Source organism: Triticum aestivum, chromosome 1B, assembly GCF_018294505.1.
Source record: "Triticum aestivum cultivar Chinese Spring chromosome 1B, IWGSC CS RefSeq v2.1, whole genome shotgun sequence".
Lineage (NCBI taxonomy): Eukaryota > Viridiplantae > Streptophyta > Magnoliopsida > Poales > Poaceae > Triticum > Triticum aestivum.
In genome coordinates, this window is record NC_057795.1 from 615,562,453 (window position 1) to 615,579,261 (window position 16,809).

Genomic DNA, 16,809 nt, shown 5'->3' on the forward strand with positions numbered 1-16,809 from the left:
AAGATGTGCAGCTGTACCCTAGGGGTGACCCTTGCTAGCTACTCCCTCCCCAACCAAAAACACCAGAGTTACGATCATGTTGAAGACATGTAGCTGCAGTCGGGGGCCGATTGTGCAACCAGATGGCAACATTTCAAATTTTCAAAAGTGAAACGGTTATTTAATAAAAAATGAAAAAACAAGGTAGCAAGAAAAAGGTTTGAAAAGAGCAATAAAAATAAAGAAAGAAAGACCCATCGACGGGGCAAATTGCATGAAAAACAAAAAAAAATGAATATCCCAATGGATGTTGACTTCCATGTGGATGGGAAAAAGAAAATACAAACACTATAAAATAAAATAAAGTTAAATAATAAAACTCCTCATATTATGCGTGTTTCGATCTCATTGCCACACAAGTCTCGTCACAGTTGCGGACACGTTTTACCCCTTGAGTTGCACGTAGTTTTGGATGCATGCAATTGCATACGTGTTGCACCCTGTAGTTGCATGGATTCCGATAATTCTAGTTTACGTAAGGGAACAAGAGTTTTTGTGACAAATAAAAAGAAAGGCAACCGTTTTTCTGTCAACTTGACGTAGGAAAAATAGGGCATATCAACATTACGAAAATATATTCCTGGGTAATACATGACTGAAACAAAAAAAAAACAGGCAACATACAAATAAACAAAAAATCCATGTACAAAAAAGAACAGGCAACATATAGATAAACAAAAAATCCATGTACAAAAGACATGAATAAGCGAGCATAAAATCCTTCATGCATGTAAAAAAAGTCTGTTCTACAAAATTTAGATGTTCCGTATTGCCAAAAGATAAAAAGAAATTACAAGTAAACTATTTTAACAAAAATAAATTGATGATTATATACACTAAAATAGAGAAGGAAATAAAAAATAAAAAATAAAGTACAGGTATATAGGAGAGTGGGCTGCGCTAGTAAGTTTCCTGCTTGTTGTAGACAAAGCAAAACAACAGAAAAGACCATCCAGTCGCGGCAAAAAGATAAAAAGGAAGTGGGCTGTCACGTCTTAACAGGCTGAATTGATACAAGACACTATATGACGTGAATCTTGAAGCGACAAACATCGAACGGCCAGAACTGTGGACTGAGACTTCGCTTTTCACCGATCAGTTTCATATGTACCGGGCGGCATGTCTGATCGATCTGAGGGGGAAACTGAGGTGTGGTTGGATCCATCATTTTCGTTTGTAGGTCGTTGCTATAAAGCTGCAGCATGCCGTTGATCCCAGTCGAACATCATCGGAGCAACGCAACAGGGAGTTTCTTGCCCGTGTCATGACTCTTAGCGCGCTGCGCCACCCCAATGTCGTCAACCTTCTTCTGCGCGGACGGGCATCACAGGATCTTGGTTCACGAGTACATGCCATTGGGCTCTCTCCAAAATCACCTCCATGGTATTGCAATTGGTACCAAAAGCCAGTAAATTAATTTCGTCCATGATTCGATCACTTGAGTTTGTGTTGATTAATTAACCACCGGGTCGATCTTGTGCTCACCAGACCGGTCTCCGGGCAAAGCACTGCTAGACTGGAACACAAGGATGAACATAGTTGACGGCGTGGCCAAGGGTTTGGAGTATCTGCACCACAAAGGTGTGGTATTACCGCAAACCCATCAGTTGCTCGGACATCTTGCTCGGAGATGGCTACCACCCAAAGCTGTCCCAGTATGGACTGGCAGACCTTGATCGGCTAGTTGCGGAGGATGAGGAGGAATTGTGTATTGATTTCACTAGAACCGCTACTATTGCCCCCGAGACAGCATTTACCAGGAAGGCGACCATGGAGTCGAACGTGTACAGCTTTGGCGGCGTGCTGCTGGAGTTGATCACAGGGAGGAGGCCCGTCGACCCCGCCCAGGCCATCGCTGAGGATCGCAACCTTGTCATATGGGTAAGTTTAACCATAGCCAAGCCCGTGGTTCACATGCATATTTGTTGTTTTTTGTTGACTTGGCCGTGAATGAATGCTGTTGGATGGATCAGGCGACGCGGTTGATGAAGGACAGGAGCCAGTTAGTCCGCTGGATGGCAGACCCGGCACTGCAGGACCAGTATCCGTCCATGGATTTGCATGAGGCACTGAAAGTTGCTTCCATGTGCATCCACCAACAGCCGGCCATGAGATCCCCCATCAGCGCTGTCGCCGCGGCTCTGTCTCGCCTTGCCGCCCACGATGATCACCCACCTGAATCATCGCGCCGCGCGGCGCCTCGTTAACCTAGGGGAGAAACGACGTACATTGGCGTCATCTCCAAACGCATCGGTCATCGTCAAGTTATATTAATTACTTGTTGTGGTTGTGATTGTCGCTTGTTGTGGGATGAAAGTGCCTCCATAGTTTAGATTGTTCATCATCCCAATCGTTCCTGTGTAAAAACGTGTGGGTATTAATTGGCCCGTATTAGTGGATTTAGAATTTGTCTTGGTTCTAGAGGTGAAAATTAAGGTGCGTACGGCATAAGCAGCATCAGGAAGTCCCTAGAGATCACACAGATTGAATTTACAAAAGTAAATGTGATAATACCTTTCCAGGACATGTAAAAATAAGTGGGAGACAAGGTAATGGCTGATATATAGGCACGTTACAAGTACAAAGGGAGAAGAAAAGAACTTACATTCGAGTCTGAAGTTGCTCTCACATCCACTGTCATATTCTTACACTTCAGCTGGCTCTGGAGCTCCCTCGAGCCATGGTTTCATTTTTCTTTGTGCTTGCAGCAGCAATTGTCTGGTGGTAGAATATCAAAACGAACACGAGTTATCACAATATGAGAAAGACCACTACAGCGATTCCTTCAGAAAGATTGACGAAGAAATACAGTGTTCAGAGACAGAAAGAAAATTGGGCATAACTTATTATACACCATAGCGAAAGGTTACCATTGCTCACAGCCACACAAGACACAACATTGCAGTGACTTTATTTCTTCATTCAAGGGTGGATTCACACACAAAAAAAATACAATACTAACATGATTAATCCTACAGGATCTCTATGGACTAGATCATGCTAGTTGTTGCAGCACGAAAACATAACTGAAACCTGTGCGTTAGGCGGAAACGTCTTACCTCGACCTGAGGCGACGTGATACGTGTTTATAGGCAGGGGCGCACATCCCTGAAGCGCATGCATCGTTGAGATCTTACAGGAGGTTTACATCTTGCAGAAAAAGAGATAGAATTGGTTACAGGAGATAGGAAGAGATTACATGTAACTTAAACTGATCATCTATCCTATATCCTGCGCCTTGGACACCTGGGAGTCTCCCAGCAGATCGACCTCGGGATCCAGCGCGCGCGGTGTCGCCTGTTGAATAATGAGCAACTAGTGTTTCCTGAGGGCCAAAGGCCATTACATATACATGTGTGTGAAAGTGCAGAAAAGCCCCTTATACAATGGGGATGTACACAATAAACTATACACATCTAACACCCCTCCCTCAAACTCATGGTGGATCAACAACACTGAGTTTGGAGAGGAAAAACCCATGCTGCGCTCGAGTCTGTGCCTTCGTGAAGAAGTCAGCCAACTATAACTCAGAGGGCACATAGTGAAGAGCGAGAGTCTGATCCTGCACAACAACACGCACAAAATGGGCATCCACACCTATGTGCTTGGTGAGCTCATGCTTCACCGGGTCACGCGCAATACTGATAGCACCAGTAATGTCGGACAGGAGAGGAGTTGAGGTAGTAGCAGACACACCAAAGTCCTCAAGTAACCACCGTAACCAGATCACCTCAGCCGTCAACATAGCCATGGCTCGCAACTCAGCCTCTGTACTCGAGCGAGAAACTGCAGTCTGCTTCTTTGTCTTCCAGACAATAAGAGAGCCACCAAGAAATACACAATTAGCAGACAGCAAGCGTCGATCCAAGGGATCACTAGCTCAGGTAGCATCAGAGTAGGCCTGGAGCTCAAGAGAGCTGGAGCGGGGAAAGAAAAGGAGCTGAGAGATCGTGCCACGAAGATATCGTAGAACATGGAGGAGATGACTATAGTGGACAGAGGTGGGGGCTGAAACAAACTGACTCAGGATGTGGACAGGATAGGATATGTCAGGACGCGTAATAGCAAGATAGAGAAGACTGCCAACAAGGTGATGATAGCGAGTGGGATTAGGAAGAGGGTCACCATCGGTGGCACGAAGCTGAACGTTGAGCTCCATAGGAGTCACAACCGTACGCTCATCACCGAGAGCAGCGCGAGCAAGAAGATCCTGAATATATTTTTCTTGAGAGATGTAGAAGCCATCAGAGGTCGAGGAGATCTCAATCCCAAGAAAGTAGCGAAGTGGACCAAGATCAGTCATAAGAAACTGGTCGGGAAGGCGAGCCTTAACAAAGGCGATGTAGTTAGTGTCGTCACCAGTGATGATCATGTCATCAACATAGAGAAGGAGAAGAGTCCGACCACGAGGAGACGTGTGAACAAACAGCACGGGATCATGGTCACTGGGCAAGAAACCAGCGGCGGTCACCACATATGCGAAGCGTTCAAACCAGGCGCGAGGGGCCTGTTTGAGACCATATAGAGAGCGGCGAAGTCTACAGACCATACCATCAGGAGCATAGTGTTGGAAATATGCCCTAGAGGCAATAATAAATTGGTTATTATTATTATATTTCCTTGTTCATGATAATCGTTTATTATCCATGCTATAATTGTATTGATAGGAAACTCAGATACATGTGTGGGTACATAGACAACACCATGTCCCTAGTAAGCCTCTAATTGACTAGCTCGTTGATCAACAGATGGTCACGGTTTCCTGACCATGGACATTGGATGTCGTTGATAACGGGATCACATCATTAGGAGAATGATGTGATGGACAAGACCCAATCCTAAGCCTAGCACAAAGATCGTAGTTCGTATGCTAAAGCTTTTCTAATGTCAAGTATCATTTCCTTAGACCATGAGATTGTGCAACTCCCGGATACCGTAGGAATGCTTTGGGTGTACCAAACATCACAACGTAACTGGGTGGCTATAAAGGTGCACTACAGGTATCTCCGAAAGTGTCTGTTGAGTTGGCACGAATCGAGACTGGGATTTGTCACTCCGTGTAACGGAGAGGTATCTCTGGGCCCACTCGGTAGGACATCATCATAATGTGCACAATGTGACCAAGGGGTTGATCACGGGATGATGTGTTACGGAACGAGTAAAGAGACTTGCCGGTAACGAGATTGAACAAGGTATCGGTATACCGACGATCGAATCTCGGGCAAGTACAATACCGCTAGACAAAGGGAATTGTATACGGGATCGATTGAGTCCTTGACATCGTGGTTCATCCGATGAGATCATCGTGGAACATGTGGGAGCCAACATGGGTATCCAGATCCCGCTGTTGGTTATTGACCGGAGAACGTCTCGGTCATGTCTGCATGTTCCCGAACCCGTAGGGTCTACACACTTAAGGTTCGATGACGCTAGGGTTATAAAGGAAGTTTGTATGTGGTTACCGAATGTTGTTCGGAGTCCCGGATGAGATCCCGGACGTCACGAGGAGTTCCGGAATGGTCCGGAGGTAAAGATTTATATATGGGAAGTCCTGTTTTGGTCACCGGAAAAGTTTCGGGTTTTATCGGTAACGTACCGGGACCACCGGGAGGGTCCCGGGGGTCCACCAAGTGGGGCCACCGGCCCCGGAGGGCTGCATGGGCCAAGTGTGGGAGGGGACCAGCCCCAGGTGGGCTGGTGCGCCCCCCACAAGGGCCCAAGGCGCATAGGGTTTGGGGAGGGGGTGCTTCCACCTAACTTGGGGGGCAAGTTTCCCCTCTCCCCCCCCCTTTGGCCGCCACCCTTAGATGGGATCGGGGCTGCCGCACCCCTTGGGGTGGAAACCCTAGAGGAGGCGCACCCCCCTACCTCTCCCCTATATATAGTTGAGGTCTTGAGGGCTGCCAACACATGAGTTTCTTCTCCTGTTGGCGCAGCCCTACCTCTCTTTCTCCTCATATCTCGCGGTGCTTGGCGAAGCCCTGCTGGACTACCACGCTCCTCCATCACCACCACGCCGTTGTGCTGCTGCTGGATGGAGTCTTCCTCAACCTCTCCCTCTCACCTTGCTGGATCAAGGCATGGGAGACGTCACCGGGCTGTACGTGTGTTGAACGCGGAGGTGTCGTCCGTTCGGCACTAGGATCTCCGGTGATTTGGATCACGACGAGTACGACTCCTTCAACCCCATTCACTTGAACGCTTCTGCTTAGCGATCTACAAGGGTATGTAGATGCACTCTCCTTCCCCTCGTTGCTGGTTTCTCCATAGATAGATCTTGGTGACACGTAGGAAAATTTTGAATTTCTGCTACGTTCCCCAACAGTGGCATCATGAGCTAGGTCTATTGCGTAGATTCTTTGCACGAGTAGAACACAAAGTAGTTGTGGGCGTTGATTTTGTTCAATATGCTTACCGTTACTAGTCCAATCTTGTTTCGACGGTATTGTGGGATGAAGCGGCCCGGACCGACCTTACACGTACACTTACGTGAGACAGGTTCCACCGACTGACATGCACTTGTTGCATAAGGTGGCTAGCGGGTGCCAGTCTCTCCCACTTTAGTCGGATCGGATTCGATGAAAAGGGTCCTTATGAAGGGTAAATAGCAATTGGCATATCACGTTGTGGTTTTTGCGTAGGTAAGAAACGTTCTTGCTAGAAACCCATAGCAGCCACGTAAAACATGCAAACAACAATTAGAGGACGTCTAACTTGTTTTTGCAGGGTATGCTATGTGATGTGATATGGCCAAGAAGAATGTGATGAATGATATGTGATGTATGAGATTGATCATGTTCTTGTAATAGGAATCACGACTTGCATGTCGATGAGTATGACAACCGGCAGGAGCCATAGGAGTTGTCTTTATTTATTGTATGACCTGCGTGTCATTGAACAACGCCATGTAATTACTTTACTTTATTGCTAACCGGTAGCCATAGTAGTAGAAGTAATAAGTTGGCGAGACAACTTCATGGAGACACGATGATGGAGATCATGATGATGGAGATCATGGTGTCATGCCGGTGACGATGATGATCATGGAGCCCCGAAGATGGAGATCAAAAGGAGCAAAATGATATTGGCCATATCATGTCACTATTTGATTGCATGTGATGTTTATCATGTTTATGCATCTTATTTGCTTAGAACGACGGTAGTAAATAAGATGATCCCTCATTAAAATTTCAAGAAAGTGTTCCCCCTAACTGTGCACCGTTGCGAAAGTTCGTCGTTTCGAAGCACCACGTGATGATCGGGTGTGATAGATTCTTACGTTCACATACAACGGGTGTAAGCCAGATTTACACACGCGAAACACTTAGGTTAACTTGACGAGCCTAGCATGTACAGACATGGCCTCGGAACACAAGAGACCGAAAGGTCGAGCATGAGTCGTATGGTAGGATACGATCAACATGAAGATGTTCACCGATGATGACTAGTCCGTCTCACGTGATGATCGGACACGGCCTAGTTGACTCGGATCATGTAATCACTTAGATGACTAGAGGGATGTCTATCTGAGTGGGAGTTCATGAGATGAACTTAATTATCCTGAACATAGTCAAAAGATCTTTGCAAATTATGTCGTAAGCTCGCGCTTTAGTTCCACTGTTTAGATATGTTCCTAGAGAAAATATAGTTGAAAGTTGACAGTAGCGATTATGCGGACAGTAGAAAGCTTATGTCCTTAATGCACCGCTCAGTGTGCTGAACCCCAAACGTCGTCTGTGGATGTTGCGAACATCGGACATACACGTTTTGATAACTACGTGATAGTTCAGTTAAACGGTTTAGAGTTGAGGCACCAAAGACGTTTTCGAAACGTCGCGGAACATATGAGATGTTTCGAGGGCTGAAATTGGGATTTCAGGCTCGTGCCCACGTCAAGAGGTATAAGACCTCCGACGATTTTCTTAGCCTGCAAACTAAGGGAGAAAAGCTCAATCGTTGAGCTTGTGCTCAGATTGTCTGAGTGCAACAATCACTTGAATCGAGTGGGAGTTGATCTTCCAGATGAGATAGTGATGTTTCTCCAAAGTCATTGCCACCAAGCTGCTAGAGCTTCGTGATGAACTATAACATATCAGGGATAGATATGATGATCCTTGAGGTATTCGCGATGTTTGACACCGCGAAAGTAGAAATCAAGAAGGAGCATCAATTGTTGATGGTTGGTGAAACCACTAGTTTCAAGAAGGGCAAGGGCAAGAAGGGATACTTCATGAAACGGCAAATCAGCTGCTGCTCTAGTGAAGAAACCCAAGGTTGAACCCAAACCCGAGACTAAGTGCTTCTGTAATAAGGGGAACAACCACTGGAGCAGAATTACCCTAGATACTTGGTAGATGAGAAGGCTGGCAAGGTCGATAGAAGTATATTGGATATACATTATGTTAATGTGTACTTTACTAGTACTCCTAGTAGCACCAGGGTATTAGATACCGGTTCAGTTGCTAAGTGTTAGTAACTCGAAATAAAAGGCTACGGAATAAACGGAGACTAGCTAAAGGTGAGCTGACGATATGTGTTGGAAGTGTTTCCAAGTTTGATGTGATCAAACATCGCACGCTCCCTCTACCATCAAGATTAGTATTAAACCTGAATAATTGTCTTTTGGTGTTTGCGTTGAGCATAGACATGATTGGATTATGTCTATCGCAATACGGTTATTCATGTAAGGAGAATAATGGTTACTCTATTTATTTGAATAATACCTTCGATGGTCTTGCACCTAAAGGAATGGTTTATTGAATCTCGATCGTAGTGTTACACATTTTCATGCCAAAAGATATAAGATAGTAATGATAGTACCACTTACTTGTGGCACTGCCATGTAAGTCATATTGGTATAAAACGCATGAAGAAGCTCCATGCAGATGGATCGTTTGGACTCACTTGATTTTGAATCACTTGAGATATGCAAATCATACCACATGGGCAAGATGATTGAAAAGCCTCGTTTTCAGTACGATGGAACAAGATAGCAACTTGTTGGAAGTAATACATTTTGATGTGTGCAGTCTAATAAGTGCTAAGGCACGCAGTGGATATCATTATGTTCTTACTTCACGGATGATTTGAGTAGTACTGAGTATATTTGCTTGATGAAACACAAGTCTGAATTATTGAATGGTTCAAGTAATTTCAGAGTGAAGTTGAAGATCATCGTGACAAGAGGATAAAATGTCTATGATATGATCATAGAGATGAGTATCTGAGTTACGAGCTTTGGCACGCAATTAAGACATTGTGGAAATTGTTTCACAATTAATACCGCCTGGAAAACCATAGCGTGATGGTGTTTTCGAACATCATAGTTGCACCCTATTGGATATGGTGCGTACCATGATGTCTCTTATCGAATTACCACTATCGTTCATGGGTTAGGCATTAGAGACAACCGCACTCACTTTAATAGGGCACCACGTAATTCCGTTGAAACGACACCGTTTGAACTATGGTTTGGAGAAACCTAAGTTGTCGTTTCTTAAAAGTTTGGGGCTGCGATGCTTATGTGAAAAAGTTTCAGGTTGATAAGCTCGAACCCAAAGCGGATAAAATGCATCTTCATAGGACACCCAAAACAGTTGGGTATACCTCCTAATTGAGATCCGAAAGCAATAGGGATTGTTTCTTGAATCGGGTCCTTTCTCGAGGAAAGGTTTGTCTCGAGAATTGAGTGGGAGGATGGTGGAGACTTGATGAGGTTATTGAACCATCACTTCAACCAGTGTGTAGCAGGGCACAGGAAGTTGTTCCTGTGGCACCTACATCAATTGAAGTGGAAGCTTATGATAGTGATCATGAAGCTTCAGATCAAGTCACTACCGAACCTCGTGGGACGACAAGGACGCGTACTGCTTCGGAGTGTTACGGTGATCCTGTCTTGAAGGTCATGTTGCTAGACAACAATGAACCTACGAGCTATGGAGAAGCAATGGTGGGCCCATATTCCAACAAATGATTAGAAGCCATGAAATCCGAGATAGGATCCATGTATCAGAACAAAGCATGGACTTTGGTGGACTTGCCCGATGATCGGCAAACCATTGAGATAAATGGATCTTTAAGAAGAAGACGGACGTGGACGGTAATGTCACCGTCTATGAAGCTCGACTTGTGGCGAAGAGTTTTTCACAAGTTCGAGGAGTTGACAACGATGAGATTTTCTCATCCGTAGCGATGCTTAAGTCCGTCGGAATCATGTTAGCATTAGCTGCATTTATAAAATCTAGCAGATGGATGTCAAAACGAGTTTCCTTACCAGTTTTCGTAGGGAAAGGTTGTATACGATACAATCAGAAAGGTTTTGTCGATCCTAAGGATGCTAAAAGGTATGCTAGCTCCAGCGATCCTTCTAAGGACTGGACCAAGCATCTCGGAGTTGGAATGTACGCTTTGATGAGATGATCAAAGATTTTAGATTTATACAAAGTTTATGAGAAACTTGTATTTCCAAAGAAGTGAGTGGGAGCACTATAGAATTTCTGATGAGTATATGTTGTTGACATATTGTTGATCAGAAATGATGTAGAATTTCTAGAAAGCATATAGGGTTATTTGAAAGGTGTTTTTCAATGGAAAACCTGGATTAGGCTACTTGAACAATAAGCATCAAGATCTATAGGATAGAAAATGCTTAATAATACTTTCAAATAAGCATATACCTTGACATGATCTTGAAGGTGTTCAAGATGGATCAGTCAAAGAAGGAGTTCTTGCCTGAGATGTAAGGTATGAAGTTAAGACTTAAAGCTCGACCACGGCAGAATAGAGAAAAAGGACTAAGGTCGTCCCCTATGCTTCAGACATAGGCTCTATAGTATGCTATGCTGTGTACCGCACCGGAAGTGTGCCTTGCCATGAGTCAGTCAAGGGGTACAAGAATGATCCAGGAATGGATCATTGGACAGCGGTCAAAAAATTGTCCTTGGAGTAAATAAGGACATGTTTCTCGATTATGGAGGTGATAAAGAGTTTGGCATAAAGGTTTACGTCGATGCAAGCTTTAACACCTATCCGAGTGACTCTGAGTAGCAAACTGGATACGTATAGTGGAGCAACCATTTGGAATAGCTTCAAGTGGAGCGTGGAAGCAGCATTTACAATATGACATAGAGAATTGCAAAGTACATACGGATCTGAATACTGCAGACTCGTTGACTAAAACTTCTCTCACAAGGAAAACATGATCAAACCCCAGAACTCATTGAGTCTTAATCACATGGTGATGTGAACTAGTTTAGTGACACTAGTAAACTCTTTGGATGTTGGTCACATGGTGATGTGACCTATCAGTGTTAATCACATAGCGATGTGAACTAGATTATTGACTCTAGTGCAAGTGGGAGACTGTTGGAAATATGCCCTAGAGGCAATAATAAATTGGTTATTATTATTATATTTCCTTGTTCATGATAATCGTTTATTATCCATGCTATAATTGTATTGATAGGAAACTCAGATACATGTGTGGGTACATAGACAACACCATGTCCCTAGTAAGCCTCTAATTGACTAGCTCGTTGATCAATAGATGGTTACGGTTTCCTGACCATGGACATTGGATGTCGTTGATAACGGGATCACATCATTAGGAGAATGATGTGATGGACAAGACCCAATCCTAAGCCTAGCACAAAGATCGTAGTTCGTATGCTAAAGCTTTTCTAATGTCAAGTATCATTTCCTTAGACCATGAGATTGTGCAACTCCCGGATACCGTAGGAATGCTTTGGGTGTACCAAACGTCACAACGTAACTGGGTGGCTATAAAGGTGCACTACAGGTATCTCCGAAAGTGTCTGTTGGGTTGGCACGAATCGAGACTGGGATTTGTCACTCCGTGTGACGGAGAGGTATCTCTGGGCCCACTCGGTAGGACATCATCATAATGTGCACAATGTGACCAAGGGGTTGATCACGGGATGATGTGTTACGGAATGAGTAAAGAGACTTGCTGGTAACGAGATTGAACAAGGTATCGGTATACCGACGATCGAATCTCGGGCAAGTACAATACCGCTAGACAAAGGGAATTGTATACGGGATCGATTGAGTCCTTGACATCATGGTTCATCCGATGAGATCATCGTGGAACATGTGGGAGCCAACATGGGTATCCAGATCCCGCTGTTGGTTATTGACCGGAGAACGTCTTGGTCATGTCTGCATGATTCCCGAACCCGTAGGGTCTACACACTTAAGGTTCGATGACGCTAGGGTTATAAAGGAAGTTTGTATGTGGTTACCGAATGTTGTTCGGAGTCTCGAATGAGATCCCGGACGTCACGAGGAGTTCCGGAATGGTCCGGAGGTAAAGATTTATATATGGGAAGTCCTGTTTTGGTCACCGGAAAAGTTTCGGGTTTTATCGGTAACGTACCGGGACCACAGGGAGGGTCCCGGGGATCCACCAAGTGGGGCCACCAGCCCCGGAGGGCTGCATGGGCCAAGTGTGGGAGGGGACCAGCCCCAGGTGGGCTGGTGCGCCCCCCCCCCCCCCCACAAGGGCCCAAGGCGCCTAGGGTTTGGGGAGGGGGTGCTTCCACCTAACTTGGGGGGCAAGTTTCCCCTCTCCCCCCCCTTTGGCCGCCACCCTTAGATGGGATGGGGGCTGCCGCACCCCTTGGGGTGGAAACCCTAGAGGGGGCGCACCCCCCTCCCTCTCCCCTATATATAGTTGAGGTCTTGAGGGCTGCCAACACATGAATTTCTTCTCCTGTTGGCGCAGCCCTACCTCTCTTTCTCCTCATATCTTGCGGTGCTTGGCGAAGCTCTGCTGGACTACCACGCTCCTCCATCACCACCACGCCGTTGTGCTGCTGCTGGATGGAGTCTTTCTCAACCTCTCTCTCTCACCTTGCTGGATCAAGGCATGGAAGACGTCACCGGGCTGTACGTGTGTTGAACGCAAAGGTGCCGTCCGTTCGGCACTAGGATCTCCGGTGATTTGGATCACGACGAGTACGAATCCTTCAACCCCGTTCACTTGAACGCTTCCGCTTAGCGATCTACAAGGGTATGTAGATGCACTCTCCTTCCCCTCGTTGCTGGTTTCTCCATAGATAGATCTTGGTGACACGTAGGAAAATTTTGAATTTCTGCTACGTTCCCCAACATATAGTACCCCTGTGGTGGCTGCATATAAACCTCCTCACGCAACTCGCCATTGAGAAAGGCGTTCTGAACATCAAGTTGAGAGATAGACCACTGACGAACAGAAGCCACTACAAGAAGAGTGCGGACAGTGGTCATGTGGGCCACAAGAGCAAAAGTCTCATCATAATCGCGCCCTGCTCCTGCTGAAAGCCACGGGCCACAAGACGAGCTTTGTAGCGCTCAAGAGAACCATCGGAGCAAGTCTTAAGCTTGTAGACCCACTTGTAGGTGATGGGACGGACACCGGAAGGGAGGGGAACCAGATCCCATGTGCCAGAGCGCTCAAGGGCAGCAAGCTCCTCGGCCATCGCAAGCTGCCATTCAGGCTAAGTCATGGCAGTGCGATAGGAAGTGGGCTCAGTCAAAATAGAGAGACTGTACCGAGCAGGAGAGTAGCGATCAGGAGGAGGGCGAGGCCGAGTATGGAGGTTATGAACCGAAGGGGTGTGAGAGGAGATGCACCAGAGGTGGAATGCTCGTCAGAGGAGACATCCTTAGTACGAGAACGTCGAGTATAGTGGAAAGGAAACGGTGAGAGAGGGCGACGGACTGGAGAGGATGGGGGAGAGGTGGAGGAGGAGGATGGAGAAGATGGGGTCGGTGGGGAGTGAGAAGGAATGAGAGGTGCCGGAGGAAGAGGTGACACATGAGGCACATAGTAGGGTGTATCGGGAAGGAGAAGGAAAGAAAGGTCGTCCACAGAGAAACTCGAGGATGAAGAACGTGGGTAGTAAGAATGAGACTCGTCAAAAGTCACATCACGCGAGATGCGCAAGCAACGACCCACAAGATCCCAACATCGATAGCCCTTGTGCTCATCACTATAGCCAAGGAAAACATACTCAACCGACTGAGCAGTCAGTTTGATGCGTTCTCGAGGGGCAAGAAGAAAATAGCAGACGCATCCAAACATACGAAGAGCTGAGTAGTCAGGAGAGCGAGCGGTGAGACACTCCATAGGAATGCCACCCTGCAGAGCAGTCGATGGCTGAATGTTGATGAGATAGGTGGATGCGGAAACAGCCTCAGCCTAAAACTGGGGTGGAAGGGAAGCAGCAATCATCAGCGCACAAGCCGTCTCAAGCAAATGACGATGCTTTCGCTCGGCAACACCATTCTGAGCATGAGCACCAGGACAGGAGAACTAGGCAAGAGTACCCTGTTCCGCAAGAAAACCACGCAACAGCTGAGAGATATACTCTCCAGCGGAGTCAGCACGAAAAGCACGAATGGGCGTGGCAAACTGGGTGTGAACCATGGCAGCAAAACGTTTGTATATAGGGAGAACCTCGCTACGAGATTTCATGAAGTAGAGCCAAGTGTAGCTAGAGAAATCATCAATAAACAAAACATAGTAGCGATGACCACCTTTCGAATCAAAGGGAGCAGGACACCAGACATCAGAATGAACTAAGTCAAAAGGACGCTGAGATACAGACTCACTAGTAGGATAAGGTAACTGAGTCTGTTTGCCAAGTCTGCAGCCATTACAATGTAAGGAGACATCTCCAGATACAGACCCTAAGAGGCCCTGACGAACTAAGGAAGACAAGCGAGAACCACAGATGTGACCAAGGCGATGATGCCACTGCTGGAAGGACGCAGACGAAGAGGCAGCAAGAGCACGAGAGCTGGCAGAAGTGGTGGCAGCGGAAGGAACACAAAGCCAGTCAACCTCCCAAAGGCCCTCTGACTCACGGCGCCGGGGGCCAGCACCAACCAAAGCCTTGGTGTGACGATCCTGAATGGAGCAAGAGTCGGTATCAAGAATGACACGACAACCAGAATCAGTAAGTTGGGCAGCAGAAAAAAGATTCATGGTAAGGCGAGGAACATGTGAAACACTCGAAACAGAAAAAGATGGAGTGGAAAGAATACCACGACTAACAACAAGTAGAGATGTGCCATCGGCAGTAAGAACATTAACAGGTGAATCAAGAGGTCGAAGAGAAGACAACGCGGAAGAATCAGAAGACATATGAAAGGAGGCTCCAGAATCCAGAACCCACGAAGATGTACCTGACTGTGTAGATGCCTGTGATGGTGAGGAGGAGGATGTAGCCACAGCAGCAGCAGAGCCAGTCGACGAGGACCCTGAGGAAGCAAGGAGACGCTTGAGGCGAACAATGTCCTGGTCAGTGAGTGACGGAGTCGAGGAAGACACGGGAGGCCCGCTGGAGGAGCGCCTCTGGTCCCGCTTCTTTTGGCGACAATCAGACTCTGGGTGACCTTGCCGGGAACAGTAACCACAGACGGTGTCACGGCACGACGTGCCCTTCTCAGCATAAGAAGGACGACTCACCCCCCTGGAGGAGTAGGCAAGAGCGGCGGAGCAGTGAGGCGAGCAGATGACACAGGAGCCCGGGCAGCCAATACTGGCGGAACCAGAAGCAACCCAGCAGAGCGAAGGCGTGTCTCCTCAGCACGAAGCTCGGCAAGCACCTCTGAGATAGGAACAGGACCACGAGAAAGCAAGTGAGCACGTCGGGGCTCAAACTCAGAGCGGAGACGAGATAAGAACTCATGAACTCTCTGAAACTCCAAGTCAGACCGCGTAGTCTGACAACAACGGCAAGTGCCACAAACAACTGTCCGCACTGAGTCAAGCTGACGCCGGATGGAAGAGCACTGTGAATAGAACTCATCAACAGACGAGTCACCCTGCTGAAGAGCATGCTCCTGACGCACCACAGAGAGGTATAAAGCATCGCCAGAGGGCTGATAGCGCTGACAAAGATAGGACCACATCGCTGCAACAGTGCCAAGGCCCATGAACTCCGAAGCAAACTGAGGGAGGACACTCGCAGTGAGAACAGCAGCTGCTCGAGCATCATCATCGCACCACTGAGTGTAAGCAGACATATCATCCCGGTAGACTGAAAGGGCATCAGAATAAGCGGATACCTGCTGATCATAGGCATCAACTACAGCATCATCAAGGGCCTTGGCTGCATCCCGATCAGCCTGAGAAGCATCAGGAGCAAGTACCGGCGGTACCGGCGGAATAGGAGCCACTGGAGCAACAGGGCAGGGCGGACAGGGTACCTCGCCAGAGAGAACACCCCACAGAAGGAGCCCGCGCATATGGATACGCATGAATCCCACAAACTCAACATAATTTGTGCCATCGAAGATCACCGAGCACCGAGGAACAGCCACATAGCCACACGAAGACATACTGATTATCTCTCTCTCTTCCTTTTTTTTGAGTCAACTGCTACTGTAGGACCGATCTGGATCAGGGAGAACTCTCACGAGGCCAGAGACCAAGCGAGGAATCGAGCGGGGGAGGACCAAGCCCGATCTGGATCGATGACCAATGGATCCAGAGGAGAGCGGGCGAAGGAGAGGTGCCCGAAGGCAACAGCACCCGCAGCCGGCCGGAGAAGAGGACAAGGGGGCCTGGGGCCGTCAGAGCCGCGCCCGCATCCGGCTGGAGAAGAGGACGAGGGGCCGGGGGCGGCCAGAGCAGTGCCCGCAGCCTGTCGGAGAAGCGGCCAGACCCGCACGCCGGAGGGAGCCGGGGGCCGGGTAGTACAGGGAGCTAGCTCCTGGCAAGGCTTGAGCGGCGGCTGTTGCAGCAGAGCTCAGCCCATTCGG

The 16,809-nt window shown here is 47.4% G+C and overlaps 1 pseudogene; it reads left to right on the forward strand.

Moving 5' to 3' along the window:
• The first annotated feature begins 282 nt into the window (after positions 1–282).
• On the forward strand, positions 283–2,527 carry LOC123080616 (probable serine/threonine-protein kinase PBL7; annotated as a pseudogene).
• The last annotated feature ends 14,282 nt before the right edge of the window (positions 2,528–16,809 follow it).